The sequence below is a fragment of the Bos mutus genome, chromosome 11 (genome assembly GCF_027580195.1).
Source record: "Bos mutus isolate GX-2022 chromosome 11, NWIPB_WYAK_1.1, whole genome shotgun sequence".
In the NCBI taxonomy this organism is placed as follows: Eukaryota; Metazoa; Chordata; class Mammalia; order Artiodactyla; family Bovidae; genus Bos; species Bos mutus.
The window spans coordinates 79,187,489-79,201,986 of NC_091627.1; the positions used below are offsets into that span (position 1 = coordinate 79,187,489).

Genomic DNA, 14,498 nt, shown 5'->3' on the forward strand with positions numbered 1-14,498 from the left:
AAGGTGCGGAATTTAGCTAAACAACTACTACAGCTAACATTCTAAGATAACGTGGTTACTTTCCTAATATAAAAATTCATAGGTTCCGATTGTGTAACATAAACAACAGAACAAATCAGGCTAGACAACCAAGTCCCCTTATGTAAATGCCTAATTCCATCATTCAAAGATAGTTGGTTTGTATAGTAAATCTAAATCACAGGGCCAAGCTTAGCTGCCCTTTCGTGAAGAATATCTCAACTTTCCTGAAGCCTCAAAGAAGACATACTGCAATGTCAGTATTTTGTTCTTTAGAGGGAATAAATTGCCCTTTTCAGCCACCTCAGTTGCTCAGGAATGAGATGTGCTAAGCATTCATATGAGGTTTTGGAAGATGGTGCAGGTGTGGGCTGACTTAAATTACTTGCTTTTGTGCTTTTCTAAAAGGTCAAAAAGGATCTGGTTTAGGGAAGGCAGAATAAGACTTTTCAACATGAGTTAAAATGCCCATGTGCCCAGCTTCAGATGGAGGAAATAATACAAACCTAATAAAGCATTTAGCTGATGCATCCTGAAAAATGATATACCTATCAGCATGCATGTCATCAATCAAAAATTATTTAATATTTGCATTCAATTAACCAAATGACTCCACCAGTTTGACACTTTTCACAAATCAGCAATTAGTAAAATGATTGGTAAAATCTTCCACACCCTGTCACTCATTTAATGGTAAATTATTGAGCAGTATTTTAACTTCTAGGAATATTTAGTAGTTTGAGAATTTGTGATGTGGTTGTGGAGTGCAAGAATTCACACATTTTCTAAACTATAGAAAATACTAACAGAATTACTTGAAGTTTTTTTTTTTTTTTTAATCATTTTGGAACAAAGACTAAATGGAGGAAACTAATCGGAACAGTTCCAATATCTAAAGACATAAATGAGTTGAGTATATGGTATCTTGAACAATTTTCTCTATAAAATAGGTTAAAAAACTCTCTGCTTAATTAAACATAAAATTGGCTATATTAAGATATATTATTTTTGTCTTATGTAACTAGAATTCCTTGCACACCGACATAAGAAACTAACAGCTATGTTGGCTATATTCCCTAAGTATCAGTAATTTAAATTCCCTGAATATAATTGACCTCATTAAGTTGACTCATAGGACATAAGAGCTACTGGGGAATCTCTTTATATACAATTATGCAGATCAGTAGTAGTTTTTAAGTCACTAATAACTAGACACATAAATTTTCTGGGTTGAAGGAAAGACTGTAAATCTATCTTATATAATTTTCTAGCCATCTTTTAATATGAGATAAATTATAGCATATAAACATCCTTGGGATCTATTTTATTTTAAGGAAATAATTTTCTTTGCTGTCAGAGATGCCCATGAGGGCAAATTTTGATTATATATTTGAGAGCTGTCAAATTTGATGATTCAACACATAACTTCAAACCATTTCTCAGAAGGGTTCTCAGACTATTAATAGTATTTTACTTCAGAGAAATGCATTTAAAAATACAAATTTCGTGGCATTAATATTGAATTTTTGTATCTGTACACAGGTATGGAAATATGTGCAAATAAAACCTAAAGACTAAGGTCGAGGGGAAGAAGGACATTAAAAAATCACATTTGGCAGAAAAATAATCTATTTTACCAAGAATTCTTGCAGTATTTTCTGTCTCAAGGTTTGCCCTCTACAGTGTCAAAACTGCTCAGAGATCTGTTCACCAACCTCACACAATTGCAGCTGTGCACATGTGGTTTATGTGTGTGCGTTTCAACCTCCACTCTCTTTTGCAGGGCAAAGAAATAAGGGAAGAATGAAAATCTTGAGCTACTCTGACACACAATAAGGACTTATAGTTTATTAATCGGAGAATTTAGCTTAGCTCCCCCACTATTCATCTGAAATTAATTAAGTGTGTAGAATTACAAGGTGGGTGTATCTGAGACAGCAGGCCCTGCTCGGACTAATCAAAAGGGCACATGTTGAATGAGCACAATTTAGTTAAGGTTAATCCAGTGAAGATGATACCTCCCTGGTCTTAATTACTCTAGGTGATAGATTGTGGAATGGCAAAGTAGGAAGGAAGGGAAATTTGGTCCTACTGAATACCAGGATTTTCTAATTTAATTTAGCTTGCTCTGTTTTCACAGAAGCAGACAGTTGCTATTCAGACAGCAGGACCACACTCTCTGGATTAAGCTGGGTAAAAGAAAAAAAAATAATTGCCGATTTTTAAGAAAAAAAGTGGAAAATAAATATGAATGTTTCAAAGGTGTTGATCATGATGTGCCTTTCATTACCAACAACTCAATTCAGAATTTTATCAGTAGATTCTTTGTGATTTCTGCTAGGAGTTGTTTGCTCTTTTGAACTTTGTTCTGAGTACTGAGGCTAGTCAATGTGCTGAAGTAGAGACGTGTCTGTACCTACAAGACTACATTAATGAAATGAATGTATGTGTATTATTAAAAATAATGTAGTTTAAAATAGAAGTAAGCGTACAACAAACCACAATGGATGAATTGCACAAACATTGAATAAAAAAGCAGACGTAGGAATACATCCAAGAATCCATTTATATAAAGCTCAAAAACAGATAACACAAATCTAGTATGACAAGTCAGAATGGCGATTTCTGTTTGCAACAGGAAAACAAGAGGTGCCTCTAGGGGTCCTGGTGATATTCTGTTTCTTATGCTGGGTGCTAGTTATACAGGTGTGTCCACTTTATGATAATTTATCAAATGAATTTGTGAACTTAAGATTGGTGCATTTTTCTGTACATGTTTTATTTCAGTAAAACATTGTCTCCACAAAATGAAAATAAGAGGGAAAAAGACTAAGAAATAAGGGAATTGGGATTGTGAGACAATACATTTTTAAAAGACAGAAGGGTGAGGGCTGCAGATATAATTCTGGAAGAGAAAAAATACATTAAAATATCTAGCAAAATATTAGCAGTAAGATTTCAATGTGTTCACTTCGCCATCTTAATATCTGCACACCCATATAAACACTTAAATCATGCCTCAGGATCCAGACTTCACCCAAATCAGGATCTTCCTTGTTTCTTTTGCGTGTGTTCAAAGTCAAAGTCTGATTATGGTGTTTAAGAATCTTATTCTTTGTTGCTGCTTAAGATTCAGCCCACCCCCTGCCCCCAAAAGCTCATTTTCTCCTTGCACATGCATTTTAAAAAATCATCAGATGATTTCCTTGTTTTCAGTTTTGTGATATATTTTCTGCTCGAGAAGGGGTATCTGTTTCTGATTTATTAGCATTTGATCCCCTAGTTTCCTGCCATTGATCAAGCCTAATACTTAGCTCAGCTGATGAGTTTTATATGAAAACTGATATTTCAGGAAGACAGAAGGTTGAACTCATTTTTAATATTTTCCCCGTCATCTCTTTCAGAGTGTGACATACACGAGAGACACCTAGCAAAGCCCCAAACCATATTTATTTTTCATTACATCTCCTTGGTATAAAACCTTCTGGAAATAAAACACAGATTTATCGAGAGAAGAGATGTTTGTCCAGTGTCATCCACATCCTGTCGATTGTATATACATTTACACCCTCTCGCCAAAACATGCCTTCACCCCACTGCTGACCGGCTGTCCGCCATTCAATCTCCAGTGAAGTCACGGTGAATAAGGTCAACTCCTTGGAAACATCTGCATTTGATCAGTTTGCACAAAACAGGGGTCTTGCTCATGCTGGACTTCCCTGAAGTCCGATACAACAATAGCTGATTCACCACTGCTGCCCAAGCCTCCCTCAGGAAACCTTTTTTTTTTTTTTCCCCTCTCTGAGACTATTCAATAATGTTCAGACTAAATCCTACTCACATGAGCCCAGGGGCATCCACAGTTCCTCGCCTTCCGAGGTGGCATCTCCCTGAAGGAGACTTTCTCTTCTCCAGCTGGGAAGATATTCTAGTTATCACTAAAGCAAGGGCAATATATGGCCCTTTCTCCTGAATCCTGGGAACGAGGAACAAATGGAATCAGATCAGAAAGTCATCGACATGTTGACAGTCTGTCAACCATTCAAGACCCTGATCAGGTCGGCTCCGTGCTCCCAAGTGCACAGTAGTGGATTAGCATTAACCTGTGTGTGTGTCTTTTCTTTTTTTCTTCCTGATCATTTTTTCAGCATTGTATCGTCAATATGTTATTCCAACAAAAAAATCTAAAGGACACTCTAGAGCCTCTTTTTCTTTAAAGCAAAAAACTACTTTGAGGATAGTCTGATAGTCCCAAGATGGTATTTTAATAGCCAGAATATACACTTTGTTCACCTTAATAGAATGACAATTTAAATGCAAAAGGAACATTGACAAAAAGTCTAGCGTAAACTTTTAAACATCAACCTCAAGACAGCATGAAGGGAATTTCATTAAAATTAGGGGCAGCGTTAAATTCATTCTACTGAGGGAGAATTTTAGAGAATCCCCATTCAAGTGTTTACAAAATTTGCTCACCACATTTTTAAAATACATGGGTCTGACTGTCGTTCATTCCCAAAGAGGGTAGAGTAAGAAGCTGATAAGGTTAATTAGTCAGTTATGTTTTCACTGATGCGCTTCTGAGCATACCATACAGGGGGCAAGAGGCCCACTAGATAGTCCCCTTCTTTGGGAGTTAAAACACATGAAAATGTAAATAACAGAAAAAGCAAGAAGTCTCAGGTGGCCAATAAGGGATATAGCCACTAACGTGCAGATTTTCCATCCTTTCCTGATGGTAAGCACATCAAAACTGTTCTTGGTTTAGGCTTGTTTGTGGTCCCATCTCAGATCTACATGCTGTTGTCTCTGGCAGCCCATCCTCGGCTGCCCTGGGGTCAGGCAGACCTGTATTATCATCCCAGCACTTCTGGGCAAGTTCCTGAACTGCTCCGGGCCTTACTTCCTCACCTGTAAACAGCAGTACTACCTCATGGGACAAGATGTTCACTGAGACAATGTGCTTAAAGCAACGCCTGGGACTCACACTATCCTCAGCGCAGTCAGCTCTTGCTGGCAATCATATTCCTGCCATTTCCCATTCTTCCCACATCAGCCGGTTGTGTTGTGTTTAATATCAACTGACTCCATTCGGAGAAAAGGGCATTGTTTTGAAATAATTCAGTAAGCTGCTTTTTAAAATGCTCACTGCTTGCAAGTCTACTGGCTCTTCCAAACACAACCCGATTTAACAGGGATGGAAAAGCAGGGTGATTCACTGCACCGTGTTTTCCGCTAATTGCAGAATAACACACTATACAAATAAAGGAACAGCTTTTTCCACCACAGAATGATTAACTTTTTAAAGCTCTTGCAGTAGGTGTAGAAACACTTCTTGGCACCAAGGCCAACCTATGGTCCCAAATGTCAGTGTTCCAGAAAACATGACTCTCTTACACAGCTTTCACGGGCTTTATGCAAATGACTCAAATACTTTTTCTCACCTCAGTCTGCTCCTGCAAGTTGGCAGTCTTCTAACTCTGCTTCTGCATCACTTGATGGCTGAAGGACCCTGCCACCTTCTTTCTCCTTCGACCTCCCTTCTCAGGCAGGGTCTCCAACCAGAGCTTCTCTTCTTCCAGATTTTCTGGATCTGCCCCTAGCTCTTCAAGATCCTGTGCATCTTCCAAGCTGCCTCTGAATAAACCTATTTTGCAATTACCAGTTCTCAGTGGTCCTGGTTCAGTTCCAATCTAACTCAGGTATTTGGTAAATTTGGGTTACTAAAACCGTAGAGCCGCATTGTCGGTGTTACATGTTTCAGTGAACTACAAAACCTTAGGCAAGTCACTTACCCTGAGTTCCAGGTTCCCATCCTGGGCTCCACTTCTGAGGTCCAGTTAGCTCACACCACCGGTAGTGCTTGGATTCTAAGTGGCAAAATGCATGTGACATACAACAGGAGCTGTGTGCCTTCGTGGAAGCGTGTGACCAGCTGGAGTTAGAGCAGTCCTGCAATGGAGCTGATGGGCCAGGTGGGATGTTAAAGGATGGTTGGGTTCAACTGGAAGAGAAAAAGGGAAAAGAGCAGTCTAAAGAATGGGGAAAACATGAGCAAAGTTCTGGCAGCAAGAATTAGGTAATCCCAATCAAAGTAGAAGAATTGATGCTTTTGAATTGTGATGCTGAAGAAAACTCCTGAGTCCCTTGAACAGCAAGGAGATCAAACCAATCAATCCTAAAGGAAATCAACCCTGAATAGTCATTGGAAAGATTGATGCTGAAGCTGAAGCTCCAATACTTCGGACACTTGATGTGAAGAGCCAACTCATTGGAAAAGACCCTGATGCTGGGAAAGATTGAAGGCAAAAGGAGAAGGGGGCAGCAGAGGATGTGATGGTTAGATACCATCACTGACTCAATGGACATGAATTGGAACAAACTCCAGTAGACAGAGGAGGACAGAGGAGCCTGACATGCTGTGGTCCATGGGGTCACAAAGAGTTGGATGAGACATAGAGACTGAAAAACAACAATCGAACTAGAATGCAAAATAAAAATATTCAAGAGAAAACTCCTAATAGTAGCAACTACCCTCAGGAGGGATAATCACATTTACTAATAGTGAACCTTGAACATGTCTATCCTGGCAGCTCTGCTGTTTCCTAAACAGTTTTCCTGCTTGACAATCGTTTATGAAATTTCCTTTGAGGATATAAATTCAAATCCAGACACACCTTTGCTAAGGTATGTCTAGTCTCTTTATCTGCTCTGTGCCCAGAGGTTGGAGGGGAAAGGTGCCATCTACCAGACCCAGAAGTTTATGAGCACTGTAACTGTGCCATCTTTCTTCTTCTTGCCCATCCCCTGACCTCCTGCTTCGGTTTTCTATTACTGTGACCAAGCTCTCCAGAACATGATGGTTTAAGATGACAATTTATTATTTCTCATTACACCTTGCTTTCCCAGGTGGCGTTAGTGGTAAAGAATCTGCCTGCCAATGCAGGAGATGCAAGATACTCGGGTTCAATCCCTGGGTCGGGAAGATCACCTGGAGTAGGAAATGGCAACCCACTCCAGTACTCCTGCCTGGATAATTCCATGGACAGAGAAGCCTGGTGGGCTACAGTCCTTGGGGTTGCAAAGAGTCGGACGATTGAGTGACTAACACTTTCACTTTCATGACTCTGTGATTTAGCTGGACTCAGCCAGGTAGTTCTGCTCCATATAATATCAACTGGGGTCACTCACATAGCTGCTGGCAGATCATGGAAGGCTTCATGCATAGGTCTGGTGCCTTGGTGCTTTTCCATGTGGCCCTTCCTCCCAGCAGGGTGGTTTTAGGATGGCCAAACTTCTCATGTGGTCGCTGGCTTCCCAGAGGGAGGAAGCAGAATCTGCCTTAAGAAGACTTGCATTTGGAAGTGCCAGAATACCATCTCCATGGCCTTCCATTGTTCCAAGTAAGTCTTGAGGCCAGCCCAGAGGAAGTAAGCTCTTAATGGGAGGAGAACCATGTGCAGAGGAGGGCTTGATGGTAGACATCTTTGAGGACTGCCTGCCTGTCTCCTCCCTACTGCGTGGTTTGCAGGCCAACTGCTGGAGAGATTAAAACAACAGCAGCAGCCAGCAAACGGACCTTAGAGCCAACAACAGTCCCCATATGAGGTATATGAAGTTCCCGTCTGTTAGCCACTGCAATAATACTGGCAGCTCTGCTCATTTTGACTCTTCATCACACACTTTTGCTTACTGCTCTGTTTCTCAAATGTGAGTCTTTATTCTCCCCTCTAATTAGACCAAAAGCTCCCAGGGGCAGGGACCGCCTGTTTTTCTCTCATAGGCATTACCCTGAGTCTGGCTAAAAGGTTCTGAAGGAAGCTGAACTTGTGTCAAATGTCATGCCTTCATATTTCTGGAGCACTCGCTGCAAGCCTAGAGTTAGAGTAGTGAACAAAGTTCAAAGACTCATGGAGTTTACATCATTATTGAATAATAATAGCCATGATGACAGTCACAACTGCTGTGGATTGAACACCCATTTTCTCACTGGTAGACACTGTACCTGTTGCCTTATATGTGTGTGTGTGTGTGTGTGTGTGTGTGTGTGTGTTCTTAACCCTCCCAACAATTCTATGAAGGGAAATTCTTGTTCCCTTTTATAGAAGGAGAAACTAAGGCTTTAAAGATGTTATACAACATCCCCAGGAGCCAGGATCCAAAGCTGAGGTTTTGTGGTTCTAACGTGGAGCCCCACACTCTGTTCTACCACTAATTAGCATGCAGGATGCTAACTCCCTATGCATAGTTTTCAGTTATCCCAAGAACATTGTGACATTACCAAAACAGAAGTACTAGACAGACAATGTGTGCAAGCGTGTGTGTGTGTATGCGTGCGCTCCCGCACCTGTGTAAGAGAAAGCAGTTCATACTGAGAAACCTATGAACTCTGATGTTGTAAAGCAGTGGTTCTTAATGCAGCTCATAAGTTGAAACTATTTTCATAACAATATGAAGATGTTATTTGCTGTTGTTTTCATTATTATTCTCTGACAAGTGTATATCAGAGTTTATCACAGACCATATGACGTGGTATCACAACAGACTGGAGACAGAAATACAAGTGAGATTCAAACCAACTTTAAAAAGATTTTCAAAAATGGAACATAATACTGAGTTTCTCACTAGGTTTCTGGTTGTCGTTTCTGAATCTGTAGTTATTTTTCATAGAAGTATTATTAATGTTAACATATGGTAGGGTTTTTTTAGTGCTGTGAGGGTGGAAGTTAAGTTATAAACCTCTGGCTCCGTAGGAGAAGCTAAAGGTAGAAGTCTTTTCCTGAATTTTAGTGAATGTTTTCAAAATTCTAAAGGAGGTAGAATAGAATGCTCTGGGGGCTGAGAGGAAAGAGCCCCTTGGGACCATGAATACCCCACTGGAAGCCAGAGTCAAACAGGATTTCTCTCCCCAAGCCTGTAGCCCAGAAGCCCCAGCAGACGTTCAAAGGGTGAGGCAGGCTTTGCCCTCTGCAGGTCATGCTATGGAGACTGAAACTCCCATTAGCACTGGAGAACCAACGCTTTAGAAAACACAGCCCAGGGCAACGAGTGGGTGGCCCTGACATCTGAGGACATAGGGTCAGGGCTGGTTTCCAAATACCCAACATCTACGCACATATTTGGTTCAGAAAAGAAAACAGGCAAAGCAACATCTGCTTATTAGCCTGGTCCTCCAGAAGCAGTGAACACCATGCCCCCAGGACCTGCTCCCCAATTCACACCCAGATCTCTGAATGATGACTGGGAGATGGAGACTTGTGAGCTGGATGCTGCAAAGGAGGAGATATACCAGCAGGTCAATGGTGACCTTCCTGTCTCCATCCCCAGCATCCTGCACTTGGGGTAGACAGTCCGACTGAGCAACTTGATCAGATCCAGCCAAGCGACACATTTCGTTCTTCTTAGAACTTTTTTGTTCTGGTTGTGAAGATGCCAACGAAAGTGTGAACAAAGCATCAATATGAGAGGCTGGGTCTACACAGCCTTTCTGTATTCCTGTCTGACCTTCAATTAGAGGAGCAGAAGATGACCGCGAACAGGCAGTTCCAAGCAGAGTACAGGAAACTAGCCCCAGGATTACCGGTAAGGTTTGCTGAAGAGCAGTCAAGTTACCAAACAGCTCATCCCTGAAGGGAGGATTCCTGGCCCCAGAATGAACTGGAATAGGAGGCGTCCAGGGGACGGATTAGACCCTGAGCCTCACCAGGACGAATCTTTGCTTCCTGTATGAGATGGGCGCATAGTTCTCTTTTCTCTCCCCATCGGAAGCACCTTTCTTTACCTCTCTCCTGTCCTATTCTTTGCTTGCCTCCTTGTCTTCCCATCCTTCTTCTCCCCAGCACTATTTCCTCCTCATACACCCTCCCTTTCTAAGCTTTGGGTCTGGGATCCATAGACATGACTTTGCCCTGCTGGAAACTCCAAAGAGCAGAAGGTGCTGCTGAGTCCATCTCCTAATATAGAAGACAAAAGAGGGAGAGGGAAGAAAAGGGAAGGCAGAATCAGAGTCAGCCAAGTGCCTTCAGTTTCAGAAAATAAGAAGCATGTGAATTTCATCATGTGTAGATTTTCTTTAATTTGATTAGGATAATGATGCTATCTTTATGCAACCCCAACCATAGAGATGCATTATCAGAATATTTAGAGTCATACCAACCACATACTGAGTTGTTGACAAAGTTTGTCAACTGCAAGGAGTTTTAAGAGGCTCTTATAACTGCAAAAGTAGTACATCTCTAACAGTAGAATCCCAGACACTGAGACAGGTTGGTGTGAGTGACAGTTGGGAAGAAGCGCTGTTCTGGTCCCTCTCCGGTTATGCCAGACGCGCAACCATCTAGTCCAGTAATGCAGAAGGGAGCCAGCATCAATGTCATCTGAATGCATTTGCTCATAAACTAAAGTGACTCCTGGTGAGTTATCTTCTCCAGCTAAGGACCTTATGGATTACATTAATAACTCAATTTTTTTTTTGTCAATTGAGCATCGCTCCAGTACAAGGTAACCTCTTAAACTCCTCAGGCTCCATCTACGAGGATAAGTTGTCTGGCGACTTGGTTTCAAGAGCACAGGTATAGAGCAGAATTCATTCATTTATTCATGCAACAAATATTTAATAAGAGAGGGGAAGGAAGAAAGACAACAAGGAAAGGGGAATCAAGACTTTCTAGGGGACTAGGGGAGAAGTGTTACCAGTTTCGCAGTTACGAATGAAGCTCACAGCCAACAGGACCAGTTTTATAACCCCAACCAGAGTCTCTGAGAGAGGGCTCTCTGCCTAGAGGGGAGAATGAGGAGGGGAGCCTGTGGGCCCCACAGTGTCAGCCTGTCATTCAGAATGGTACTTCCAGTAACGTCTCCTCTCCCTGGCTTTGCCTTCTAGAATTTGGCAGAGGAGAGCCCTCAGAAGCTCTTTGCCTGAGCACAGCTCATTTCTCCCTTGAGCAGGTCAAGTGGGAGCCGTCTTTTCTGAGGTCTGCTTGGAAGAAAGTCAGGGGGCCCTCCCACCAGCCTCGTCCTGATGCTGGCTTACCGTCTAGCAGAAGTGCCGGCTCCTAAAACACAAGCCCCACTAGGATAAGTAACAAGTTATGAACCTCTGGCTGGTCAGGGGTGAGAAAGCAGCAGCTCCTAAAGGAAAGGGTATGGGGTATTAGGGATCAGAAGACTTAGATTCAAATCCTATCCCTTCTTAGTTTCCTGATCTGGGGTGGGCCTGTTGACTTGTCTGAAAGATAGATATTTATTTCCATCATCCAGAGAGAATGTCACAGGCTAATGTGAGCGTTAAGAGAGAATATTTGTTGGTATGTTTTTCAGATATAGAACACAATAACTTCCATCTTTATTACTCACTTTTATCAGATCTTTTTGTGAGTGACAGCTCACTGGAAGGACGTTTGGCAAAAGGCCTGAGGAAGTGGGGCTAGATGATGGGAGGCAGAGAGCTCCAGAGGGAGAATGGGTCTAAGGCAGACTCGCCTGGAAGGTGACTGGGACCTGCCAGGCACAGAAGGTCACAGGGAAATAGGGGAGAGGTCTTGAAAGAAGAAATGAGTGCAGCAGGAAAGCAACAAAGATGCCCAAATCAAATAGCCAATTCAATGATTTGTCTGAGACTCGGGTTCAGCTTCCATTGCTGAAACATGGACCCCAGAAGTGATACATAGAGCCCAGCCTTGCTCTGTGGGGGCAGGGCCGACTCAGGGAAGGGATGCGGACCTCTCTGGCCTCTAATCTAGGGTGACTTCTGGAGAAAAGCTTGGGGTTTCCCCACTGCTGTTCTCCAGGCTGGGATGAGTCTCCTCCTTGTGACTTGCCATGGGCTAAAGAACTTTCCAGGCCCTGCCTCAGAGCCAGAGGGCAGTGGGCAGTAAGTGCTGAGCTGAAGATATTTAGAACAAGTGCACTGCCCCCTGGGGACACACAGGCAGGGGGAGACGGGCCCAGGACCTCATCTTTAGCTCACACCTGATTAGGAAACTACTTCCAATAGAGACCAGTCTTCCGATTCTAAAACCTTGGGCATCCTGGCTTATCTGAACTTGAGAAGCACTCAGGGTTTTACCCAGAGACACACATCAGGTTGCGTGGCAAGAGGGAGGACTCATGAAAATCACTTCAAATGAAGTGTAGACTGCCTCTTACAGCAGGGGAGCTCTGTAGGCCCCAACTATGCTAATGCAGCCTTGAGGTTTGAAGGGCAAATCCCCCCAAACACCAGCATGGCCACAGTAACCACTCTCAGAGCTTGCTCCCGGGGCCACAAGGCTCTTACCACATTGTAAACTATACATTTGCAAATCTCACAGCTAATCCACAGTACAGCCTGCGTGCAATCTAATATGGGTCTGGGAGCCCCGGAGGCACCCTCGTGGCACAGGCAGACCCTGTCTTAAGCCTCACACTGAAAAGTACAACTGGTTAGCCAGACTGCAAAATATGTAACTTGAAGTCCCCTTGCCATGAGAACCCTGTCTCTGGAATTTCCTGGCTTCGGGAGGGGTGGCATTCAATTTCTAACCTTTCCTTTGTGTTGGTGGAGCGCTTGCATTTTATTCCTGGGGTCGTTCCTGTGTTTGATAGGGAGGCAAGGGGGCAGGGGAAAGGAATGAAAGAATCTCAGTCGAAAAATGAGGAGCCTGAGGCTGCCAGGAGCACTCTGTGGAGCCCTGTCTGGGCCCAGTGTGATGGGCCTGCAGCAAAGCAATGCAAAGGCCATTGAAGGGCTCCCGTGGCCCCCTCCTCACGCACGCATTGCTTCAAGTTTTCCCACAGCTCGATAATTGGGGCGAAGTAAGAACAGCTGTCATATCAGGGCAAGAACGCTGGACTTGGGGGGCTCAGAAAATCTCATTTCCAGCCCTGTTTTTGCCACTTGCTCACTGGGAAACCTTCAGCAAATCTCTCTGCCTCTCTGAGTTTCAACTTCCTACTTTGTCAGTGGGGCTAACAGTACCTCCCAGAGAATTATGAGGCTTAAATGGAGTAAATGGGGCTTCCCTGGTGGTCCAGTGATTAAGAATCTGCCTTGCAAAGCAAGGAACACCAGTTTGATCCCTGGTCCAGGAAGATCTCACATGCCTCTCAGCAAGAAAGCATGTACGCCACAACGACTGAGCCCTTGTGCCCTAGAATCTGTGCTCTGCAACAAAAGTGAAGAGAAGCCTGCACACCACAATTAGAGGGTGATCCCTGCTTGCTGCAACTAGAGAAAGCCCTCTCACAGCAACAAAGAACCAGTGCAGCCAAAAAAAATTTTTTTAATAAATAAATGGGGGAAGGGCCTCCAGAAGCCTGTATAGGGAGTTCTTTGGAGTGTCTGGGTTCAGAAATGTTTTGCTGCAGCCTCCTACAGGAACATATATAACAGCAGCTGCTGTGTGCTGTAACACTTTGCTTAGCCTTGAGGGTGACACCTGGGAGAGCAAGAAAGGCCACCATGAACACAGCATCCAGGGCTGAAGACAAGCCACCAACGCCCTCAGAAGATGGCTAATGTAACAAGGCATCTTTTGCTAAGAATGAGGGGATGTTGTAAAGAACTCAGAGGAGAGAAGCATGGGCGTTAACTAATGGATGAGAGATTCTTTTAGAGAGAAAAGAGGTCTTCAGAATGCTTCATCTTGTTCTCTTCAGCATCCTTCATCTTGGTGTCTTTAGCATTCTGGGAATATTTCCTGCAGCAACATGTCCAACTCTTTGGGACCCCATGGACTGTAGCCAGCCAGGATCATCTGTCCATGGTATTCTCTAGGCAAGAATACTGGACTGGATTGTCATTTCCTTCTCCAAGGGATCTTCCTGACCCAGGAATCAAACCTGGGTCTCCCGCATCGCCGGCAGATTCTTTACCATCTGAGCCACAAGTGAAAGTGAAAGTGAAGTCATTCAGTCGTGTCCGACTCTTTGTGACCCTGTGGGCTGTAGCCTACCAGGCTTCTCAGTCCATGGGATTCTCCGGGAAAATACTGGAGTGGGTTGCCATCTCCTTCTCCAGGGGATCTTCCCAACCCAGGGATCGAACCCGGGTCTCCCGCATTGGAGGCAGATGCTTTAACCTCTGAGCCACCAGGGAAGAGCCACAAGGGAAGCCCTCTAAAAGTCTGGTCAAATGTGCCCAAGTTCAAAGAGTCATAGGATGCTCAACGTTGCTGTGCCTAAACAATTCAAGATTAAATTGGCTTCAAGGAAATTTAGTGTCATTATTGTTGTTGTTCAGTTGCTCAGTCTTGTCCGACTCTTTGTGACCCCATGGACTGCAAAACACCAGGCTTCCCTGTCCTTCACCATCTCCTGGAGCTTGCTCAAGCTCATCTCCATTGAGTCGGTGAGGCCATCCAACCATCTGGTCCTCTGTTGTCCCCTTCCCCTCCTGCCTTCAATCTTTTGCAGCATCAGGGTCTTTTCTAATGAGTCAGCTCTTTGCATCAGGCTCTTCGCATCAGTTAGTGTCTCTACTCAGTTAAAATTTTGTCCAT

The 14,498-nt window shown here is 43.4% G+C and overlaps 1 non-coding gene across 1 annotated transcript; it reads right to left on the reverse strand.

The window, feature by feature from the left end:
• Window positions 1-14,023: 14,023 nt before the first annotated feature.
• TRNAW-CCA (transfer RNA tryptophan (anticodon CCA)) lies at window positions 14,024-14,095 on the reverse strand. Its single transcript has one exon. It is a non-coding gene; the product is annotated as a tRNA-Trp (tRNA).
• Window positions 14,096-14,498: the final 403 nt, after the last annotated feature.